Source organism: Entelurus aequoreus, linkage group LG05 (assembly GCF_033978785.1).
Source record: "Entelurus aequoreus isolate RoL-2023_Sb linkage group LG05, RoL_Eaeq_v1.1, whole genome shotgun sequence".
Taxonomy (NCBI): Eukaryota; Metazoa; Chordata; class Actinopteri; order Syngnathiformes; family Syngnathidae; genus Entelurus; species Entelurus aequoreus.
In genome coordinates, this window is record NC_084735.1 from 14,089,938 (window position 1) to 14,110,232 (window position 20,295).

A 20,295-nucleotide genomic window follows, 5' to 3' on the forward strand; every position below is an offset into this window, starting at 1 on the left:
ACACACACACACACACACACACACACACACACACACACACACACGCACTCGCACACTCGCACACAATTGGTCAAGGGGCTAATCAGAACAAAACAAAATCCATCCTGTCACGCATTGGACTCCACATGATCTTTGTTGATATCCTACTGTGGTCACATGGACAAGAGACACTTCAAAAACAAAAAAAGAGGACTCGTGACTCCGACGTGGCGATCGTTTCGCTTCAAAGAAAAATTGTAACTCCACGCTCGCCCGCCAAAAACCTGCACGTCGGCTATTTTGAAGACGTTAAATTGTCAATGAAGTGTCACACAAAGTATATTTTGGACTCTTCAAAAAACTGTTGAAAACTTTTGAAGACTGCAACCCGCATTATTGATGATCTTCACTATTTGAATAGTAACAACTTAATTTGTGTCTTGTTTTAGAACTGAATTTGTTTACATCAAATTATGCTGACAATTTCATAGAAAAAATATTCAGTGTAATACAAATTCAGTGTAAACAATTCTGTGTATAAAATTCAGTGCTTAATACTGACATTTTTTACATTACATTTGTATTTATTATGTAAAAATTCAGTATAAAAAAAATGATGTACTTCATACTGAATTTTTTTTACGATTAATTTGTATTCATTATATAAAAATTCAGTGTAAAAAAAATGATGTGCTTCATACTGAATTTTTTTTACGATTAATTTGTATTCATTATATAAAAATTGAGTGTAAAAAAAATTAACTGTATAAAATTCAGTGGAAAAAAAATTCAGTGCTTAATACTACATTTTTTTTACAATACATTTTTACTCATTGTATAAAAATTCAGTGTAAAAAAAATCAGTGCTTAATACTGAATTTTTTTTACAATATCTTTTTATTCAGTGTATAAAAATTCAATGTAAAAAAATTCAGTGCATAGAGTTCTGTTTATAAAATTCAGTGCTTGGTGCTGACATTTTTTACAATTAATTTTTATTCATTATACAAAAATTCAGTGTAAAAAAATGATGTGCTTAATATTGAATTATTTTTTTTACGATTAATTTGTATTCATTATATAAAAATTCAGTGTAAAAAAAGGATGTGCTTCAGAATGAATTTTTTTTTACGATTAATTTGTATTCATTATACAAAAATTCAGTGTAAAAAAATTAACTGTATAAAATTCAGTGGAAAAAAAATTCAGTGCTTAATACTAAATTTTTTTTACAATACATTTTTACTCATTGTATAAAAATTCAGTGTAAAAAAAATCAGTGCTTAATACTGAATTATTTTGACAATTAATTTTTATTCAGTGTATGAAAATGCAATGTAAAAAAATTCAATGCATAAAGTTATGTGTATAAAATTCAGTGCTTAGTACTGACATTTTTTACAATTAATTTTTATTCATTATGCAAAAATTCAGTGTAAAAAAATGATGTACTTCATACTGAATTTTTTTTACGATTAATTTGTATTCATTATATAAAAATTCAGTGTAAAAAAAATGATGTGCTTCATACTGAATTTTTTTTACGATTAATTTGTATTCATTATATAAAAATTCAGTGTCAAAAAAATTAACTGTATAAAATTCAGTGGGAAAAAAATTCAGTGCTTAATACTACATTTTTTTTACAATACATTTTTACTCATTGTATAAAATTCAGTGTAAAAAAAATCAGTGCTTAATACTGAATTACTTTGACAATTAATTTTTATTCAGTGTATGAAAATTCAATGTAAAAAAATTAAATGCATAAAGTTCTGTGTATAAAATTCAGTGCTTAGTACTGACATTTTTTACAATTAATTTTTATTCATTATACAAAAATTCAGTGTAAAAAAATGATGTGCTTAATATTGAATTTTTTTTTTTTACGATTAATTTGTATTCATTATATAAAAATTCAGTGTAAAAAATGATGTGCTTCAGAATGAATTTTTTTTTTACGATTAATTTGTATTCATTATATAAAAATTCAGTGTAAAAAAAATTAACTGTATAAAATTCAGTGGAAAAAAAATTCAGTGCTTAATACTACATTTTTTTTACAATACATTTTTACTCATTGTATAAAAATTCAGTGTAAAAAAAATCAGTGCTTAATACTGAATTACTTTGACAATTAATTTTTATTCAGTGTATAAAAATTCAATGTAAAAAAATTCAATGCATAAAGTTCTGTGTATAAAATTCAGTGCTTAGTACTGACATTTTTTACAATTCATTTTTATTCATTATACAAAAATTCAGTGTAAAAAAATGATGTGCTTAATATTGAATTTTTTTTTTTTACGATTAATTTGTATTCATTATATAAAAATTCAGTGTAAAAAAATGGTGTGCTTCATACTGAATTTTTTTTTACGATTAATTTGTATTCATTATATAAAAATTCAGTGTAAAAAAATTAACTGTATAAAATTCAGTGGAAAAAAAATTCAGTGCTTAATACTAAAAATTTTTTACAATACATTTTTACTCATTGTATAAAAATTCAGTGTAAAAAAAAATCAGTGCTTAATACTGAATTTTTTTTACAATATCTTTTTATTCAGTGTATAAAAATTCAATGTAAAAAAATTCAGTGCATAGAGTTCTGTGTATAAAATTCAGTGCTTGGTGCTGACATTTTTTACAATTAATTTTTATTCATTATACAAAAATTCAGTGTAAAAAATGATGTGCTTAATATTGAATTATTTTTTTTTACGATTAATTTGTATTCATTATATAAAAATTTAGTGTAAAAAAATGATGTGCTTCATACTGAAATTTTTTTTTACGATTAATTTGTATTCATTATATAAAAATTCAGTGTAAAAAAATTAACCGTATAAAATTCAGTGTAAAAAAAATTCAGTGCTTAATACTACATTTTTTACAATACATTTTTACTCATTGTATAAAAATTCAGTGTAAAAAAAATCAGTGCTTAATACTGAATTTTTTTTACAATAACTTTTTATTCAGTGTATAAAAATTAAATGTAAAAAAATTCAGTGCATAAAGTTATGTGTATAAAATTCAGTGCTTGGTGCTGACATTTTTTACAATTAATTTTTATTCATTATACAAAAATTCAGTGTAAAAAAATTATGTGCTTAATATTGAATTTTTTTTTTTTACGATTAAGTTGTATTCATTATATACAAATTCAGTGTAAAAAAATGATGTGCTTCATACTGAATTTTTTTTACGATTAATTTGTATTCTTTATATAAAAATTCAGTGTAAAAAAAATTAACTGTATAAAATTCAGTGTAAAAAAAATTCAGTGCTTAATACTACATTTTTTTACAATACATTTTTACTCATTGTATAAAAATTCAGTGTAAAAAATATCAGTGCTTAATACTGAATTTTTTTTACAATAACTTTTTATTCAGTGTTTAAAAATTCAATGGAAAAAAATTCAGTGCATAAAGTTCGGTGTATAAAATTCAGTGCTTGGTGCTGACATTTTTTACAATTAATTTTTATTAATTATACCAAAATTCAGTGTAAAAAAATGATGTGCTTAATATAGAAATTTTTTTAAAGATTAATTTGTATTCATTATATAAAAATTCAGCGTAAAAAATGATGTGCTTCATACTGAATTTTTTTTTACGATTAATTTGTATTCATTATATAAAAATTCAGTGTAAAAAAAATTAACTGTATAAAATTCGGTGTAGAAAAATTCAGTGCTTGATACTACATTTTTTTACAATACATTTTTACTCATTATATAAAAATTCAGTGTAAAAAAAATCAGTGCTTAATACAGAATTTTTTTTTACAATAACTTTTTATTCAGGGTATAAAAATTCAATGTAAAAAAATTCAGTGCATAAAGTTCTGTGTATAAAATTCAGTGCTTAGTACTGACATTTTTTACAATTAATTTTTATTCATTATACAAAAATTCAGTGTAAAAAAATTATGTGCTTAATATTGAATTTTGTTTTTACGATTAATTTGTATTCATTATATAAAAATTCAGTGTAATACAAATTCAGTGTAAAAAAAATGCACTGTATAAAATTCCGTGAAAAAAAAATTCAGTTCTTAATACTACATTTTTTTTACAATTAATTTGTATTCATTGTATGAAAATTCAGTGTAAAAAAAAAAATCAGTGCTTGATACTGAATTTTTTTAGAATACATTTTTATTCAGTGTATAAAAATTCAGTTGAAAAAAATTCAGTGTATAAAATTCCGTGAAAAAACCCTCAGTGCTTATTATTGAATTTTTTTTACAATAACTTTTTATTCAGTGTATAAAAATTAAATGTAAAAAAATTCAGTGCATAAAGTTCTGTGTATAAAATTCAGTGCTTAGTACTGAAATGTTTTACAATTAATTTGTATTCATTATACAAAAATTCAGTGTAAAAAAATGATGTGCTTAATATTGAATTTTTTTTTTACGATTCATTTGTAACACAAAATTATGTGCTTAATATTGAATTTTGTTTTTACGATTAATTTGTATTCATTATATACAAATTCAGTGTAATACAAATTCAGTGTAAAAAAAATGCACTGTATAAAATTCTGTGAAAAAAAAATTCAGTTCTTAATACTACATTTTTTTTACAATTAATTTGTATTCATTGTATGAAAATTCAGTGTAAAAAAAAAATCAGTGCTTGATACTGAATTTTTTTAGAATACATTTTTATTCAGTGTATAAAAATTCAGTTGAAAAAAATTCAGTGTATAAAATTCCGTGAAAAAACCCTCAGTGCTTATTATTGAATTTTTTTTACAATAACTTTTTATTCAGTGTATAAAAACTCAATGTAAAAAAATTCAGTGCATAAAGTTCTGTGTATAAAATTCAGTGCTTAGTACTGAAATGTTTTACAATTAATTTGTATTCATTATACAAAAATTCAGTGTAAAAAAATTATGTGCTTAATATTGAATTTTTTTTTACGATTCATTTGTATTCATTATATAAAAATTCAGTGTAATACAAATTCAGTGTAAAAAAATGCACTGTATAAAATTCCGTGGAAAAAAAATTCAGTGCTTAATACTACATTTTTTTTACAATTAATTTGTATTCATTGTATGAAAATTCAGTGAAAAAAAATTCAGTGCTTGATACTGAATTTTTTAGAATTATTTTTTATTCAGTGTATAAAAATTCAGTTGAAAAAAATTCAGTGTATAAAATTCCGTGAAAAAACCCTCAGTGCTTATTATTGAATTTTTTTTACAATAACTTTTTATTCAGTGTATAAAAACTCAATGTAAAAAAATTCAGTGCATAAAGTTCTGTGTATAAAATTCAGTGCTTAGTACTGAAATGTTTTACAATTAATTTGTATTCATTATACAAAAATTCAGTGTAAAAAAATTATGTGCTTAATATTGAATTTTTTTTTTACAATTCATTTGTATTCATTATATAAAAATTCAGTGTAATACAAATTCAGTGTAAAAAAATGCACTGTATAAAATTCCGTGGAAAAAAAATTCAGTGCTTAATACTACATTTTTTTTTACAATTAATTTGTATTCATTGTATGAAAATTCAGTGAAAAAAAAATTCAGTGCTTGATACTGAATTTTTTAGAATTATTTTTTATTCAGTGTATAAAAATTCAGTTGAAAAAAATTCAGTGTATAAAATTCCGTGAAAAAACCCTCAGTGCTTATTATTGAATTTTTTTACAATTCATTTGTATTCATTGTATAAAAATTCAGTGCTGAATACTGAATTGTTTTACAATTAATATTTATTCAATGTATAAAAATTCAGTGTAAATAAATAAATAAAAATCAGTGCTGAATAGTGAATTTTTTACAGTAAATTTGTATTCATTGTATAAAATTCAGTGTAAAAAATTCAGTGTATACAATTCTGTGAAAAAAAATTCAGTGCTTAATACTGAATTTTTTTTACAATTATTTGTATTTATTGTATACAAATTAAGTGAATAAAAATTCAGTGCTGAATACTGAATTTTTTTTTTACAAAGAATTTGTATTCAGTGTATAAAGATTCTGTGTAAAAAAAAATCGTCATTAGTGTTTACAAAAACGCGTTACATTGATTCTGCCAAGATCAAATTGTCCTACGTAACTTTGTTGACGACGCTGAACTTCACGTACGTTAGGCTAGTTCAAAACCTAAAATGTAATTTTGATGTTTACGGAAACATAGCTTAAAAAGTAAAAACTGTCTTAAAAGTTTACAAAAAACACATTCAAGTAGTTCACAACTTTAAATGGGCTTCTGAAGTCTAAGGGAAAACATTAGATCTGTTGAAATCTTAGAACATTTCTTAAAATGTACGGTATGTTTCGGTACAGTGTGTTCGAGATTCGAAACTGCTGATTTCTACAAAAACATGAATGTCAGGGTCCTTAAATATTGTCATCAGTGTTTACAAAAACATGTTACACTGATTCGGCCAAGATCAAATTGTCCTACGTTAGATCTGTTGAAATCTTGGAAGATTGTAGAGTGTTTTTGATATTTACAGTATGGTTAGGTATGTTCAAGACTCAAAACTGTTGTTGGTTTCTATGTAAACATTTACGTCAGGTTCCTTAAACATCGTCACCAATGTTTACAAAAACATGTTACATTGATTCATCCGAGTTTAATTGTCCTACGTAAAGTTTGTTGACGACTCTGAACTTCACGTACGTTAGGCTAGTTCAAGACTTAAAATTTACTGCCGATGTTAACGAAAACATAGCTAAAATTAAAGAGTGAAGACTGTCTTAAAAGTTTTCAAAAACACACATTAGGCTACTCCAGGACTAAATTTTCTTTCGATATTTATGAAAAACCAGAGATCAGTTGATATTTTTGAACACCAAATGTTTTTTTAGGGATCTTCGAGACTCTAAACTGTTGTTGTTGTTCCTATGAAAACATGTACGTCAAATTCCGTAACCATTGTTTACAAAAACTTGGCTTTTGATGTTTATGAAAAAACGTAAAATCTGTTGAAATCTTGGAAAATCCTAAAGTGTGTTTGATATTTACAGTATGTTTAGTTATGTTCATGATTTCATGGTTTCTATGTAAACATTTACGTCAGGTTCCTTAAACATCGTCATCAATGTTTACAAAAACACGTTACATTGATTCATCCGAGTTTAATTGTCCTACGTAAAAATTGTTGACGACTCTGAACTTCACGTACGTTAGGCTACTTCAAGACTTAAAATTTACTTCCGCTGTTAACGAAAACATAGCTAAAATTAAAGAGTGAAAACTGTCTTAAAAGTTGTCAAAAACACACATTGGGCTACTTCAGGACTACATTTTCTTTCGATATTTATGAAAAACCAGAGATCAATTGATATGTTTGAACACAAAATGTTTTTTTAGGGATCTTCGAGACTCTAAACTGTTGTTGTTGTTCCTATGAAAACATGTACGTCAAATTCCGTAACCATTGTTTACAAAAACTTGGTTTTTGATGTTTATGAAAAAACGTTAAATCTGTTGAAATCTTGGAAAATCCTAAAGTGTGTTTGATATTTACAGTATGTTTAGTTATGTTCATGATTTCATGGTTTCTATGTAAACATTTACGTCAGGTTCCTTAAACATCGTCATCAATGTTTACAAAAACATGTTACATTGATTCATCCGAGTTTAATTGTCCTACGTAAAGTTTTTTGACGACTCTGAACTTCACGTACGTTAGGCTAGTTCAAGACTTTCAATTTACTTCCGATGTTAACGAAAACATAGCTAAAATTAAAGAGTGAAAACTGTCTTAAAAGTTTTCAAAAACACACATTAGGCTACTTCAGGACTAAATTTTCTTTCGATATTTATGAAAAACCAGAGATCAGTTGATATTTTTGAACACAAAATGTTTTTTTAGGGATCTTCGAGACTTTAAACTGTTGTTGTTGTTGTTCCTAAGTAAACTTGTACGTCACCGTAACCATTGTTTACAAAAACTTGGCTTTTGATGTTTATGAAAAAACGTTAAATCTGTTGAAATCTTGGAAAATCCTAAAGTGTGTTTGATATTTACAGTATGTTTAGTTATGTTCATGATTTCATGGTTTCTATGTAAACATTTACGTCAGGTTCCTTAAACATCGTCATCAATGTTTACAAAAACACGCTACATTGATTCATCCGAGTTTAATTGTCCTACGTAAAGTTTGTTGACGACTCTGAACTTCACGTACGTTAGGCTAGTTCAAGACTTAAAATTTACTGCCGATGTTAACGAAAACATAGCTAAAATTAAAGAGTGAAAACTGTCTTAAAAGTTTTCAAAAACACACATTAGGCTACTCCAGGACTAAATTTTCTTTCGATATTTATGAAAAACCAGAGATCAGTTGATATTTTTGAACACCAAATGTTTTTTTAGGGATCTTCGAGACTCTAAACTGTTGTTGTTGTTCCTATGAAAACATGTACGTCAAATTCCGTAACCATTGTTTACAAAAACTTGGCTTTTGATGTTTATGAAAAAACGTTAAATCTGTTGAAATCTTGGAAATCCTAAAGTGTGTTTGATATTTACAGTATGTTTAGTTATGTTCATGATTTCATGGTTTCTATGTAAACATTTACGTCAGGTTCCTTAAACATCGTCATCAATGTTTACAAAAACACGTTACATTGATTCATCCGAGTTTAATTGTCCTACGTAAAGTTTGTTGACGACTCTGAACTTCACGTACGTTAGGCTAGTTCAAGACTTTAAATTTACTTCCGATGTTAACGAAAACATAGCGAGGATTAATTAAAGAGTGAAAACTGTCTTAAAAGTTTACAAACACACACATTAGGCCAGTTCAAGACTATATTTTCTTTCGATGTTTATGAAAAACGCTAGAACACAAACAGTTTTTTTAGGGATCTTCGAGACTCTAAACTGTTGTTGATTCCTATGTAAACATTTTCGTCAGGTTCCTTAAACATCGTTATCAACGTTTACAAAAACACGTTACATTGATTCATCCGAGTTTAGTTAAAGTTTGTTGACGACTCTGAACTTCATGTACGTTAGGCTAATTCAAGACTTTAAATTTACTTCCGATGTTAAAGAGTGAAAACACACACTAGGCCAGTTGAAGACTATATTTTCTTTTGATATTTCTGAAAAACGCTAGATCGGTTGATATTTCTGAGCACTAACTGTTTTTTTAGGGATCTTCGAGACTCTAAACTGTTGTTGATTCCAATGAAAACATGTACGTCAAGTTTCCTAACCATTGTTTCCAAAAACTTGGCTTTTGACGTTTATGAAAAAACGTTCGATCTGTTGAAATCTTGGAAGATCGTAAAGTGTTTTTGATATTTACAGTACGTTCAAGACTCAAAACTGTAGTTGGTTTCTATATAAACATTTACGTCATGTTCCTTAAACATCGTCATCAGTGTTAAAACACGTTACATTGATTCATCCGAGTTTAATTGTCCTACGAAAAGTTTGTTGACGACTCTGAACTTCACGTACGTTAGGCTAGTTCAAGACTTTAAATTTACTTCCGATGTTAACGAAAATATAGCGAGGATTAATTAAAGAGTGAAAACTGTCTTAAAAGTTTACAAACACACACATTAGGCCAGTTCAAGACTATATTTTCTTTTGATGTTTATGAAAAACGCTAGAACACAAACAGTTTTTTTAGGGATCTTCGAGACTCTAAACTGTTGTTGATCCGTATGAAAACATGTTTGTCTAGTTCCATAACAATTGTTTACAAAAACTTTGCTTTTGATGTTTATGAAAATTCTTTACATCTGTTGAAATCTTGGAAAATCGTAAAGTGTTTTTGATATTTACAGTATGTTTAGGTATGTTCAAGACACAAAACTGTTGTTGGTTACTGCGTTAACATTTACGTCATGTTCCTTTAACGTCATCGGCAATGTTTACAAAAACACGTTATATTGATTCATCCGAGTTTAATTGTCCTACGTAAAGTTTTTTGACGACTCTGAACTTCACGTACGTTAGGCTAGTTCAAGACTTTAAATTTACTTCCGATGTTAACGAAAACATAGCTAAAATTAAAGAGTGAAAACTGTCTTAAAAGTTGTCAAAAACACACATTAGGCTACTTCAGGACTACATTTTCTTTCGATATTTATGAAAAACCAGAGATCAGTTGATATTTTTGAACACAAAATGTTTTTTTAGGGATCTTCGAGACTCTAAACTGTTGTTGTTGTTCCTATGAAAACATGTACGTCAAATTCCGTAACCATTGTTTACAAAAACTTGGTTTTTGATGTTTATGAAAAAACGTTAAATCTGTTGAAATCTTGGAAAATCCTAAAGTGTGTTTGATATTTACAGTATGTTTAGTTATGTTCATGATTTCATAGTTTCTATGTAAACATTTACGTCAGGTTCCTTAAACATCGTCATCAATGTTTACAAAAACACGTTACATTGATTCATCCGAGTTTAATTGTCCTACGTAAAGTTTGTTGACGACTCTGAACTTCACGTACGTTAGGCTACTTCAAGACTTTAAATTTTCTTCTGATGTTAACAAAAACATAGCGAGGATTAATTAAAGAGTGAAAACTGTCTTAAAAGTTTACAAACACACACATTAGGCCAGTTCAAGTCTATATTTTCTTTCGATGTTTATGAAAAACGCTAGAACACAAACAGTTTTTTAGGGATCTTCGAGACTCTAAACTGTTGTTGATTCCTATGTAAACATTTTCGCCAGGTTCCTTAAACATCGTTATCAACGTTTACAAAAACACGTTACATTGATTCATCCGAGTTTAGTTAAAGTTTGTTGACGACTCTGAACTTCATGTACGTTAGGCTAATTCAAGACTTTAAATTTACTTCCGATGTTAAAGAGTGAAAACACACACTAAGCCAGTTCAAGACTATATTTTCTTTTGATATTTCCGAAAAACGCTAGATCGGTTGATATTTCTGAGCACTAACTGTTTTTTTAGGGATCTTCGAGACTCTAAACTGTTGTTGATTCCAATGAGAACATGTACGTCAAGTTTCCTAACCATTGTTTCCAAAAACTTGGCTTTTGACGTTTATGAAAAAACGTTCGATCTGTTGAAACCTTGGAAGATCGTAAAGTGTTTTTGATATTTACAGTACGTTCAAGACTCAAAACTGTAGTTGGTTTCTATGTAAACATTTACGTCATGTTCCTTAAACATCGTCATCAGTGTTAAAACACGTTACATTGATTCATCCGAGTTTAATTGTCCTACGAAAAGTTTGTTGACGACTCTGAACTTCACGTATGTTAGGCTAGTTCAAGACTTTAAATTTACTTCCGATGTTAACGAAAACATAGCTAAAATTAAAGAGTGAAAACTGTCTTAAAAAGTTTACCATAACACACATTAGGCTACTTCAGGACAAAATGTTCTTTCGATGTTTATGAAAAACCCTAGATCGGTTGATATTTTTGAACACAAAATGTTTTTTTAGGGATCTTCGAGACTCTAAACTGTTGTTGATTCCAATGAGAACATGTACGTCAAGTTTCCTAACCATTGTTTACAAAAACTTGGCTTTTGACGTTTATGAAAAAACGTTCGATCTGTTGAAATCTTGGAAGATCGTAAAGTGTTTTTCATATTTACAGTACGTTCAAGACTCAAAACTGTAGTTGGTTTCTATGTAAACATTTACGTCATGTTCCTTAAACATCGTCATCAGTGTTAAAACACGTTACATTGATTCATCCGAGTTTAATTGTCCTACGAAAAGTTTGTTGACGACTCTGAACTTCACGTACGTTAGGCTAGTTCAAGACTTTAAATTTACTTCCGATGTTAACAAAAACATAGCTAAAATTAAAGAGTGAAAACTGTCTTAAAAAGTTTACCATAACACACATTAGGCTACTTCAGGACAAAATGTTCTTTCGATGTTTATGAAAAACCCTAGATCGGTTGATATTTTTGAACACAAAATGTTTTAAGGATCTTCGAGACTCTAAACTGTTGTTGATTCCAATGAAAACATGTACGTCAAGTTTCCTAACCATTGTTTACAAAAACTTGGCTTTTGACGTTTATGAAAAAACGTTCGATCTGTTGAAACCTTGGAAGATCGTAAAGTGTTTTTGATGTTTACAGTATGTTTAGGTATGTTCAAGACTCAAAACTGTTGTTGGTTTCTATGTAAACATTTACGTCAGGTTCCTTAAACATCGTTATCAACGTTTACAAAAACACGTTACATTGATTCATCCGAGTTTAGTTAAAGTTTGTTGACGACTCTGAACTTCATGTACTTTAGGCTCATTCAAGACTTTAAATTTACTTCCGATGTTAAAGAGTGAAAACACACACTAAGTCAGTTCAAGAGTATATTTTCTTTTGATATTTCCGAAAAACGCTAGATCGGTTGATATTTCTGAGCACTAACTGTTTTTTTAGGGATCTTCGAGACTCTAAACTGTTGTTGATTCCAATGAAAACATGTACGTCAAGTTTCCTAACCATTGTTTCCAAAAACTTGGCTTTTGACGTTTATGAAAAAACGTTCGATCTGTTGAAATCTTGGAAGATCGTGAAGTGTTTTTGATATTTACAGTACGTTCAAGACTCAAAACTGTAGTTGGTTTCTATGTAAACATTTACGTCATGTTCCTTAAACATCGTCATCAGTGTTAAAACACGTTACATTGATTCATCCGAGTTTAATTGTCCTACGAAAAGTTTGTTGACGACTCTGAACTTCACGTACGTTAGGCTAGTTCAAGACTTTAAATTTACTTCCGATGTTAACGAAAACATAGCTAAAATTAAAGAGTGAAAACTGTCTTAAAAAGTTTACCATAACACACATTAGGCTACTTCAGAACAAAATGTTCTTTCGATGTTTATGAAAAACCCTAGATCGGTTGATATTTTTGAACAAAAAATGTTTTTTTAGGGATCTTCGAGACTCTAAACTGTTGTTGATTCCAATGAAAACATGTACGTCAAGTTTCCTAACCATTGTTTACAAAAACTTGGCTTTTGACGTTTATGAAAAAACGTTCGATCTGTTGAAATCTTGGAAGATCGTAAAGTGTTTTTGATGTTTACAGTATGTTTAGGTATGTTCAAGACTCAAAACTGTTGTTGGTTTCTATGTAAACATTTACGTCAGGTTCCTTAAACATCGTTATCAACGTTTACAAAAACACGTTACATTGATTCATCCGAGTTTAGTTAAAGTTTGTTGACGACTCTGAACTTCATGTACTTTAGGCTCATTCAAGACTTTAAATTTACTTCCGATGTTAAAGAGTGAAAACACACACTAAGCCAGTTCAAGACTATATTTTCTTTTGATATTTCCGAAAAACGCTAGATCGGTTGATATTTCTGAGCACTAACTGTTTTTTTAGGGATCTTCGAGACTCCAAACTGTTGTTGATTCCAATGAAAACATGTACGTCAAGTTTCCTAACCATTGTTTACAAAAACTTGGCTTTTGACGTTTATGAAAAAACGTTCGATCTGTTGAAATCTTGGAAGATCGTAAAGTGTTTTTGATATTTACAGTACGTTCAAGACTCAAAACTGTTGTTGGTTTCTATGTAAACATTTACGTCATGTTCCTTAAACATCGTCATCAGTGTTAAAACACGTTACATTGATTCATCCGAGTTTAATTGTCCTACGAAAAGTTTGTTGACGACTCTGAACTTCACGTACGTTAGGCTAGTTCAAGACTTTAAATTTACTTCCGATGTTAACGAAAACATAGCTAAAATTAAAGAGTGAAAACTGTCTTAAAAAGTTTACCATAACACACATTAGGCTACTTCAGGACAAAATGTTCTTTCGATGTTTATGAAAAACCCTAGATCGGTTGATATTTTTGAACACAAAATGTTTTTTTAGGGATCTTCGAGACTCTAAACTGTTGTTGATTCCAATGAAAACATGTACGTCAAGTTTCCTAACCATTGTTTACAAAAACTTGGCTTTTGACGTTTATGAAAAAACGTTCGATCTGTTGAAATCTTGGAAGATCGTAAAGTGTTTTTGATGTTTACAGTATGTTTAGGTATGTTCAAGACTCAAAACTGTTGTTGGTTTCTATGTAAACATTTACGTCAGGTTCCTTAAACATCGTTATCAACGTTTACAAAAACACGTTACATTGATTCATCCGAGTTTAGTTAAAGTTTGTTGACGACTCTGAACTTCATGTACTTTAGGCTCATTCAAGACTTTAAATTTACTTCCGATGTTAAAGAGTGAAAACACACACTAAGCCAGTTCAAGACTATATTTTCTTTTGATATTTCCGAAAAACGCTAGATCGGTTGATATTTCTGAGCACTAACTGTTTTTTTAGGGATCTTCGAGACTCTAAACTGTTGTTGATTCCAATGAGAACATGTACGTCAAGTTTCCTAACCATTGTTTACAAAAACTTGGCTTTTGACGTTTATGAAAAAACGTTCGATCTGTTGAAACCTTGGAAGATCGTAAAGTGTTTTTGATATTTACAGTACGTTCAAGACTCAAAACTGTAGTTGGTTTCTATGTAAACATTTACGTCATGTTCCTTAAACATCGTCATCAGTGTTAAAACACGTTACATTGATTCATCCGAGTTTAATTGTCCTACGAAAAGTTTGTCGACGACTCTGAAATTCACGTACGTTAGGCTAGTCCAAGACTTTACATTTTATTTCAGAGATTATAAAAAGATAGCTATCATTGATGAGGAGTCAAAACTATCTTACGTTAACAAAATCACAAGCATTTAGGCTCGTGTGATGCTAATGAACAAAATTAAAGATTTTTTGAAATCCTAAAAGACTGAACTATTTTTACAAAAGTAATGAGGTATGTTTCGGGATGTTACATTGCGAGATTAATTGTCCTACGTAAAGTTTGAAGACGACTCTGAACTTCACGTACGTTAGGCTAGTCCAAGACTTTCAATTTAATTTCAGAGTTTATATAAAAAGATAGATATAGTTGATGAAGAGTCAAAACTATCTTACGTTAACAAAACCAAAATATAGGCTAGTGCAGACCTGGGAAAAATAGGGCCCGCGGGCCACAGGCGGCCCATTAAGATTTTCAATCCGGCCCACCGGACGTTCTACATAATTTTTTTATACATTTAAAGGCCTACTGAAAGCCACTACTACCGACCACGCAGTCTGATAGTTTATATATCAATGATGAAATGTTAACATTGCAACACATGCCAATACGGCCGGGTTAACTTATAAAGTGACATTTTAAATTTCCAGAGAAACTTCCGGTTGAAAACGTCTATGTATGATGACGTATGCGCGTGACGTCAATGGTTGAACCGGAAGTATTCGGACACATTGTATCACAATACAAAAATCTCTGTTTTCATCGCAAAATTCCACAGTATTCTGGACATCTGTGTTGGTGAATCTTTTGCAATTTGTTTAATGAACAATGAAGACTGCAAAGAAGAAAGCTGTAGGTGGGATCGGTGTATTAGCGGCTGGCTGCAGCAACACAACCAGGAGGACTTTGACTTGGATAGCAGACGCTCTATCCGACGCTAGCCGCCGACCGCATGGATGATCGGGTGAAGTCCTTCGTCCTTCCGTCGATCGCTGGAACGCAGGTGAGCACGGGTGTTGATGAGCAGATGAGGGCTGGCTGGCGTAGGTGGAGCGCTAATGTTTTTATCATAGCTCTGTGAGGTCCTGTTGCTAAGTTAGCTTCAATGGCGTCGTTAGCACAGCATTGTTAACCTTCGCCAGACTGGAAATCATTAACCGTGTAGTTACATGTCCATGGTTTAATAGTATTGTTGATCTTCTGTCTATCCTTCCAGTCAGGGGTTTATTTCTTTTGTTTCTATCTGCAGTTAAGTACGATGCTATCACGTTAGCTCCGTAGCTAAAGTGCTTCGCCGATGTATTGTCGTGGAGATAAAAGTCACTGTGAATGTCCATTTCGCGTTCTCGACTCTCATTTTCAAGAGGATATAGTATCCGAGGTGGGTTAAAATACAAATCCGTGATCCACAATAGAAAAAGGAGAAAGTGTGGAATCCAATGGGCCAGCTTGTACCTAAGTTACGGTCAGAGCGAAAAAAGATGCGTCCTGCACTGCACTCTAGTCCTTCACTCTCACGTTCCTCATCCACAAATTTTTCATCCTGGCTCAAATTAATGGGTTAATCGTCGCTTTCTCGGTCGGAATCGCTCTCGCTGCTGGTGTAAACAATGGGGAAATGTGAGGAGCCTTTCAACCTGCGACGTCACGCTACTTCCGGTACAGGCAAGGCTTTTTTTTTATCAGCGACCAAAAGTTGCGAACTTTATCGTCGATGTTCTCTACTAAATCCTTTCAGCAAAAATATGGCAATATCGCAAAATGATCAAGTATGACACATAGAATGGATCTGCTATCCCCGTTTAAATAAAAAAAATGTAATTTCAGTAGGCCTTTAATATTCAGTGTTTTATTGTTCATAGTTAATATTGTAAGTCCCACTTTCATTATTTTCATGTACATTTTGGGTGTCCCATTCAGTAAAAAACTTGTACAATTTTTGAGGTGGTCTGTTTTTAGAACTCTATCGGACATGGTGACTTTTGGTATTGGTGTTCCTGAAAAAAAGGGCCCCCAACACATACTGTACAGCAGATTTTTCCGGTGTATACATCATTTCTACACGCATACACATTGTCCTATGTAAAGTTTGCTGAACTGGCGAGTTGAAGACGTAAGAGCGGTCGGCGCATGCGGTCGCGATGGCATCGACGACAACGAAAAAAACCCGGTCGCCGCCTGGTTTGACGCTGCAAGAAAGGGAACCACAGCAGAATGTTCCAGAATAAACTCTGTGCAGGGTTTGGAGTCAGAGTGGAGGTTTTGGGGGCCGCCTTGTGCGAGGCTCCCTCCAACATGGCGCTCGCCGCCCGCCAGAAACGTGTGTGGTTTCGCCGCCGCCGCTCGCGATGATGTCAGCCGCGCGCACGGGAACTTTCCTAAACAAAGACCAGTCTGTGTGCTCGGGGCGGAAAGGGAGGGAGGAGCTTTTTGGGGTTTTTTTTTTTTTTTTTTTGAAGAGAAGAACACACAACCTTTCAGAAACTTCATCCTTCACTTTTTAGCTACCGCCACCGGCCACGTCATTAGGTACACCGGCACATCCAAACTCAAAAGTTCATTTTTGGTATTCATTCAGCAATATGGTCATTATTTTGAAGAGTCACGTCCATTTTTAGCCACGCCCCCTGGAGTGATGTCAGCACATGATTCGCCCTCTTCAAAATAAACATGCCACGGTAATTAATGGCAGTAAAACAACTCTTTATTGTGATTCATTCATTTAATAATAATATTTATTTAATAACTGTATATAAATGTTATTGATATTAATCATCATATTTACTATATGTACATATATACATACATATACACATATATATATACATACATATACGCATATATACACACATATACATACATATACACATATATATGTACATATACACATATATACATACGTATACACATATATACATATACACATCTATACATGCATATACACATATATACATACATATACACATATATATATACATATATATAATCATATATACACATATATTCATACATATACACATATATATGTACATATACACATATATACATACGTATACACATATATACATATACATATTTATACATGCATATACACATATATACATACATATACACACATATATACATACATATACGCATATATACACATATATATGTACATATACACATATATACATACGTATACACATATATACATATACATATACACATTTATACATGCATATACACATATATACATACATATACACATATATATATACATACATATACGCATATATACACATATATACATACATATACACATATATATGTACATATACACGTATATACATACGTATACACATATATACATATACACATTTATACATGCATATACACATATATACATACATATACACATATATACATACATATACACATATATATGTATATATATATACATACGTATACACATATATACATTTATACATGCATATACACATATATACATACATATACACATATATATATATACATACATATACGCATATATACACATATATACACACATATACGCATATATACACATATATACATACATATACACATATATATGTACATATACACATATATACATACGTATACACATATACACATTTATACATGCATATACACATATATACATACATATATACATACGTATACACATATACACATTTATACATGCACATACACATATATACATACATATACACATATACATATACACATATTCATATTAATATATACATACATTATGTTAATTATTATTACTTTAATTGTTAATAATAATCATTATTAGGGATGTCCTGATCAACATTTTAGGCCTACGATCTAATCATATTTCGAGTCCCGATGCGATACTTTGAACTATAGAGGCGAAAATGTTTTATAGCAAGAAACTAAATCAAACAACACATTTTTATAAAGTGGACCTCATTAAATGTAGAATGTGCTCGTTTTGTTGTAAATCAGATGATGTGTATTGTAAACAATAACAAAAAAACACCCGAAAAATGTGTAATAAGAAAAGGAAAACTATCAATCTAATCACTTAAGCATAATTTATATATTGTTACTATACTAGATATCGACATCTGGATCTATCATTTACATCGAAGCTTTAGCCGTTAGCTTCCTGTGTCATCCTGCGCTTGTGTAGCACGCTGAGCTATTCCTTTTCCTCCGGTGATAATGCTACTTGCAAGAAACTAAGTATCTTAGAAGTGTGTAAAGAGCTTGCTCTCAAATTGGAGCCAGTGTTTTGGCAAGACATGCCCCCTCCCCGGAATTCAAGCGACTACTGCACGCGTAGAAATATAATAAAGAATATAATAAATATAATTTAAAAAAGTATTAATATTCCGCTGAAAATGCTAAATAATATCATGGGAAATGGACATAAATGTGAGTGAAATGTTGAAGAAACATTTGTTTGGGAGAATAATGTGTCTCATTTATCCACGACACACTCAGCCGCCCTGTCCTGAACTGAACAGGGCGACAAAACTAGGATGCTAAAGCTAGCGAGAACAATCCATGCACCCACAACACATCTCATCTGCTTGTGTGGTGGTGAACGACATCATGGATGTAACAACAATGTATAAACAATCAATACACACACAACACATCTCATCTGCTTGTGTTGTGGTGAACGACATCATGGATGTAACAACAATATATAAACAATCAATACACCCACAACACATCTCATCTGCTTGTGTGGTGGTGAACGACATCATGGATGTAACAACAATATATAAACAATCAATACACACACAACACATCTCATCTGCTTGTGTTGTGGTGAACGACATCATGGATGTAACAACAATGTATAAACAGTGGTCGCAATTTGAGAGGCTCGCTCTTTTTTTAAAAATTTTATCAGCCTCAAAGTCGCCTCCACAGAGAATCTGGAGAAATCGCTGCACGTCAGCAGCAAGGCTGAAAACCAACATTAAATGCCCGTGACCTGCATCAAAAAGCGACATCAGTGTGTAAAGGATATCACCACATGGGCACAGGAACACTTCAGAAAACCACTGCCAGTAACTACGGTCCGTCGCTACATCTGTAAGTGCAAGTTAAAACTCTAATATGCAAAGCCAAAGCCATTTATCAACAACACCCAGAAACGCCGCCGGCCTCGCTGGGCCCGAGCTCATCTAAGATGGACTGACGCAAAGTGGAGAAGTGTTCTGTGGTCTGACGAGTCCACATTTCAAATTGTTTTTGGAAACTGTGGACGTGGTGTCCTCCGGACCAAAGAGGAAAAGAACCGTACAAATTGTTATAGGCCCCCCTTCACAATAACAGTCTGAATGCGCTAACAAAATAAAGGTTTCAAAAAAGTTATTGATACATTGACACAATTACTATGCTTTGACCTAAAATACTGGTAAATGAGTATTTTTGCATTTAATTAAATGTTTTATTTGACACAAATAGCACACTCTATGGTGGCAAAATATGTGTAAAAGGCAAAAAATGGAACTAAAAGCAATTAAAATGTAAAAACTCAAATTTATTGTTTTTTTATATTGCTATTCGTTTTATTTTGCTTGTTGTGGTTCATTCGTTACTCATTCCCCCCCCCCCCCCCCCGCTATATTTAAAGTTGCGTTTTGGTGGAACAATAAACAAATCAACGAATAATCGCGTGATTGATCGTGATCAATCAAAATAATCGTGATTATTTTAACTTAATTTAATTTAATTTAA

At 30.7% G+C, this 20,295-nt stretch overlaps 1 protein-coding gene across 4 annotated transcripts in view; it reads right to left on the reverse strand.

The window, feature by feature from the left end:
• Positions 1-20,295, reverse strand: part of atp9b (ATPase phospholipid transporting 9B) — a 312,368-nt gene that overhangs the window by 135,762 nt on the left and 156,311 nt on the right. The gene's annotated exons all lie outside the window — the stretch shown is intronic.